The following is a 5,790-nucleotide window of genomic DNA, read 5'->3' on the forward strand; positions in this document are numbered from 1 at the left end:
TTTTTCTTTGTACATTACCTGATGCTTTTGCATTATAGCTCATAGGAGTGCCTCTCTTGTGTTTACTTTGGTCAGTCTGAGGACTATGTGTTATGGTGATTGCCTCTTTGCAATGACTCTCTCAGGAGTCCTTTGAGCTTCTTGTACCTGTATATCTAGATTTCTAGCAAGGCCTGGGAAATTTTCCTCAATTATTCCCTCAAATAGGTTTTCCAACCCTTGCGTATTTTCTTCTTAGCCCTCAGGAATATCCATGATTATTATGTTAGGACTCTTTACGTAATCTTATATTTGTTGTAGGGTTTATTCTTTCTTCTTGTTTCTCTTTCTCTTTGACTGACTTAACTCAAAGGTGTCTTCAAGCTCTGAGATTCTTTCTTCTGTCTGATCTAGCCTATTCTTAAGGCTTTTCACTGTGTTTTTTATTTCCTTGAATAAATTTTTCATTTTCCAGAAGTTCTGTTTGATTTTTTTTAATACTTTGATTTCTTTAGTGAATTTTTTATTCATTTCCTGCATTGCTGTTGTGGTTTCTCTGTGCTGGTTTCTATTATCTCTTGTATTTCACTGAGCTTCCTTAACTTCCATATTCAAAATTCTTCATCTGTAATTTCAATCCTTTTGTTTTGCTTGGCATCCATTGGTAAGAAGTTATTGTTTTCTTTTATGGATGTCCTTTCCCTCTGATTTCTCATGTTTCCAGAATTCTTTCACTGATTCTTTTTTATCTGACCACTTGATTGAGATCTGAGGGTGTTAGGCCTGGTTTATCAGCCTGTCTTCAGGTCTCCAAAGATTGATCTCCAACCTTGTCAAGGAGAGGAATGGCGGTCCTGAGTTGCCTATGAGCTGTTCTAGCAGATTTGATGAATCTATTTGGTTACGTGTGACCTGCTATCTTCACGTCTTCCCAACTGTACATAGTGAGTTATGTCCCCCAGCTTAACCTCTGAGATAGTGGCTGGTACTTGTGACTATGCATCAGCTGCTCCCTATTTGCTTGAGTTGGAAGGCACTATGCTTAACTATGTGGTTTTTTCCCCTGTCATTGATTGAAGTTTGCATAGAAGAACCAGTTACTGAGATGTTCTTTTGTGCCCATGGTAAGCTCTGGTTCCCGCTCCTCAGCACCCCTCCACACTCTCCTGTTTGATATGCCTGTGAGGGCTTCCTCACCACCCAAGTCCAGGACCAAGACCTCTCCCCTGTGTCTCCCTGCACTGCTCTCAAGTCTGGGGCACTGGGCCTAGCCTCGTTGTCTAAGGTTTCAGCACATGATCCTGTGAATCACTGGTGGGCAGGAAACTCGCAAATTTTGGTGGCCCCATTCTCAGTGGTAGGCTTGGCTAGGAATGCACACCTGCTGTAAAGAAGCAGCCATTTGTGAGCTTCTTGATTCATAGTATTCTCATGGTTGTAATGGGAAGGGAGGGGCCATGGTTACCAGCCATACCAAGCAACAATTACTTTCCATATTGATGTAGTTGGAAGAGGTGCAGTTGGAGGAAGTGTCTAGATATAAGAAAGGTGGCACTCTGGTCTTTTGCGGCACTTTCCCATGGGATGTCCCTTTTGAATGCCCAGATTCTTGGGGTTCACTGGTTTACCCCACTATTCCTATTTAGCTGCCATGCCTGGGCTTGTGGAGGGTGGAAGTACCTCCAATATGTTTTGTGTACCACTGTTCACTAAAAGTACCTAGGTGAATGACAGGTTTTGGACAGGCTCATCAGTTTTCACACTTTCATTTATATTGCTTGCACAGTATTTTTTCCTTCCCTACCTATCCGCACTCATTTCTGATACTTGTCTGGCTTGCAATCTTTGCTCTACTGATTCATTTTGGTTGACTTCATTTACTCCAACAGCCTCAACTATACCTTGAACTCCAACCTCTCTTGATACTCAGATGAGACACCACCCACTACCCAGAAACAGAGTAATTTTAGAAGGCATAAATCCTCCTTCACCTATGTATGTTGAATCTCTTATAATTCCCACTGTTTCTGCCTCCTATAAATCTTTTGTAGCCACCAGTTCTCACCATTCCTACTTACCATCCCCAGTTGAGCCCTCATCACCAGCTTGTTAGGCCCTTCTAACTGCTTTATGCCTTCCAACCTGGTCCTCAGACCAGCATCAGAATTACTTTTCTAAGAAGCAAATTATATCTTGGAGGATTTTCTTTGGGGCAGGCAATTTGTGTGGAAGTATTTATTGAGCATAGGATGAATCACACTATCCAGGCTCAATGTTTACACGTGAAAAGAACAATCATATAAGCAGAGCAATGAAGGGAGTAGTTGAGGGAACTTGTTGATACCTGGAGATTATTAACATTAGAATTTACAACCAAAGATGTTTATGGGATCTTTATTTCTAATGATCCTTTGGGCAAGTCACTTCACCGCTCTATGACTTAGTATCCTCATCTGTAAAATTGGGAAAATAAAGGAGCAACTTCATAAGTTGTGAGAATTCAATAAGATAATAAACATAAAGCACTTAAATGAAACAGTAAGTATAAAATCAGGCTCATGGTGATCATTCAATAAATGTGAACAAATGTCCACTAATTACTGTAAGTATCTTGGTGACTTCGAAATAGAATTCTGAGGAAGCATAAGGCATTATTTTCCCTTTTATTACAACAACTCAATTAAACATATTACTCTGTAGTCATTTCCCTAAAGGTTTATCTTATTACCAAGAACCACAATAAAGCAAGTTTGGTTTTAGAAGAGTGCAAGAGTTAATGTTTCTCCACCTGAAAGGTTCATAAATGGTCTATCTCATACTGTGCTCCTAATGCTCTCTTGTATTACTGAAAAAGGATCATCAGCATAATAAATAAGCATTTTGTAATGCTGCTCGTAAAACCCAGATGATTATGCTACATGGCACTTTATAGTGCAATAAGCATTTTCTCATATATTGTCTGATTTGTATCTAACATAACCCTAATGAGGCTGGTTTTATTATTTCCTTTTTGTGCATACGAGATCAGAAATTCAGAGAAATTAAATGACCAACCTAAGGTTATAAAACTTCCAGGTGTCAGGTTGAGACTCAAACTTTGGTCTTCTTATTTCAAATTTTATGTCATTGCATGACTTTGGTTCTCTTGGCCTGAACAAGTCTAAGGTAGTGGAGCACTGGTGGGGTCTTCTGTGGATAGCTAGGTAATTTGGGCATGGGTTTGCTGATTTCCTACTGAGGAAACAGACCAACTTTTGTAGTGTTCTTTATATTTGTCTATACTGTTTGTCTTACTTTCTAACATGGAAGTATTATAATTATTTTATCCCTGATGAGTCAGAAAAACAAAACTAAAAATAACCAAACATAAGAGACAAGATGCTCCTTTTTTTCCTTTACAGTAATCCATCATATTATATTAATATAGATATAATACAGATCATTCTCCACTTAAGCTTTTGAACTTCTCACAGAATATAAAGTAAAAAGATATACAATTTTAGTTTTTAAGGGGATCAATGATTGCATAACTAAATATACAAGAGGTTATCTCTGTATCATTTTTAGTTTTCTGAGATTTTGTTGCAGATAATGCAGTATTGCATTTTAATTTTCTTAATAAAACCACAATTTTTCTATCCTACAAATTCCAGCTTTGCTATTATAAGCTGTTTGTTTATCTTTCAGAGATTTTCTACTGCACATGAAATATCTGCTGTTAAAATGTTTAGCTTTGACCACTAAATCATAACTAAGTTATATTATTATTCAGTAAGAGAGTTTTAAAATATCCTTGTTGATGGTGCATACTTTGAAATTTTACTGTCATAAATTCCACAAGTCATTACTCTCACTTATATTAATAGAATGATTTTCTACCATTTTGATATCAAAAATTTTAAAAACATTGCAAATTGCAACACACAGAATGATGTTTTAGAAATAATAATCATATATATTATCATAATCAAATTTCCCAACAAATTTAGGCAGAGATGAAAGTGTTCCACATGGAGAAATATCAGAGTTGGAGCTCCAATAATTCTGTACTAGAGATATTTTTTGTACGTTAAGAGCATAAATATATTCATTTTAAACTTCGCTCAATGTCATTGTGTAAAGCCCCTTCCCCTCTATAACTGAATCACTTAAACACTAGAGTAAGCTGCTCTATTACTTCACACAAAACATTTCTGGCATGATTGTGATGTTTTACTATTTCCAGTGTTGTTGAAATCTTACTGTTAATTAATAGATTTCATTTTTAATTGCTCTTTGTCACCAGTGAGTCACCAGTGAGATTCGAGTTTCCACATTAAAAAGCTACATTTTGGTCCTCATTTTTTAAACTTTTGCAGATTTTACAAAGTTATATTTTTCTATCATTTTAAAACTCTCCACATCTTATGGCTTTCTGGATGACAGAGTCTTTTTTTCCTCCCTCCACTGAACACAACTGACTTTTTTCTTCCTCTCTTCTCCCCAGGAAGTCAGAAGCCTTGGAGTTTCTAGTCTACTTTCATTCATCCCACCCTCAAATTGTCCTCCAAGTTTGGTAGTGTCTATGTCCCAGAGGTCTAATAAATCCTTCTTCCCTCTTTATTTCCACTGACACTATTCAAGCCTTCATCTTTCCCAACCTTATGATGGCTGTGCCACCCTTACTGATTTTACTGACCCCATTCTGGGCTGCTTGTGTCATCTCCTGCAATGCTAATCAAGTGGTCTCAACCAAGCATGATGTTATAAACCCTACTAGCTAAACAACTGCATTACAAAAGCACCATGGTCCTTCACGTTCTCCTTTCCTTCCACTCCTTCAGGAGAACCTATGTTGCAATTCCTTAATTCCATCATCTTCTCTAATGTTCATGATTTGCACACATACTCTTCCTTCTGCCTACTGTGATCTTGCTCGAATGGGTCTTCCTTCTACAACCCAGTTTTCTCCTGGTTAGCTGCTACTCATTAAATACAATCCAGAATAGACTTTGCTTCCTTTAAGAAGCCTTCCCTGACCAATCTCCCACCCATAGCTGTGGTCCCTGAGCAGGCGAATAGTGACCAACATTGTCTCTAAGACAACAACCCCCTAAGAACTATATTTTCCAGACTTCCTTGCAATTATTATAGCCACAGGGCCACAATAAGCCTGGTCACAAACAATGCCCCTACAGCTGCTTTGAGCTCTTTCCCTTCCCTGGCTTGACACAAATGAACATGGCAACATGGGAACCCATGAGTTGAAGATGGTCGGGCCACTTTATGGAAGGATGCTAGGTCTCTGAAACACCACTTAAAGAAAAGTTTCTGGCTGATTGAGAATACTTGTTTTGGACTTTGTGTAATTGAGATAACTCTTTCTAGTGCAGTTAGCTTATATAATACACTCTGTCCACACTATTGAAAATATCTACTTCTCTTTCTTTCTTAATAAGCTGGCAGCTCCTTGGACAATCCGAATATACCACCTCATATGTAGTTACTACTCCATGAATGTTTCTGAATTAATAATTAAATGAGGGAATAAAATGCTTTAGGGGCAGAAAATAGAGAACATATCAGATGGGGCATTCACAATCAAGCTGTCACATTTGACATCTAAAGTTAGTTTGATTTAATAAAACATTACAGTCTTCACAGAGTAATTTGTTAATTACTATCTTTAGACCTGTATTTTCCCTTAAATCATATTTCTGGTGGACACAGATATGTGTTTATGGTATGAGATATTGTCATATTTTGTTTTGGATACTTTTCTCTTGTATAGTTCAGTTTTGTCCCCAATTTACCAGTACACAGCAGATTTTA

Source organism: Microcebus murinus, chromosome 7 (assembly GCF_040939455.1).
Source record: "Microcebus murinus isolate Inina chromosome 7, M.murinus_Inina_mat1.0, whole genome shotgun sequence".
NCBI classification, from domain to species: Eukaryota; Metazoa; Chordata; class Mammalia; order Primates; family Cheirogaleidae; genus Microcebus; species Microcebus murinus.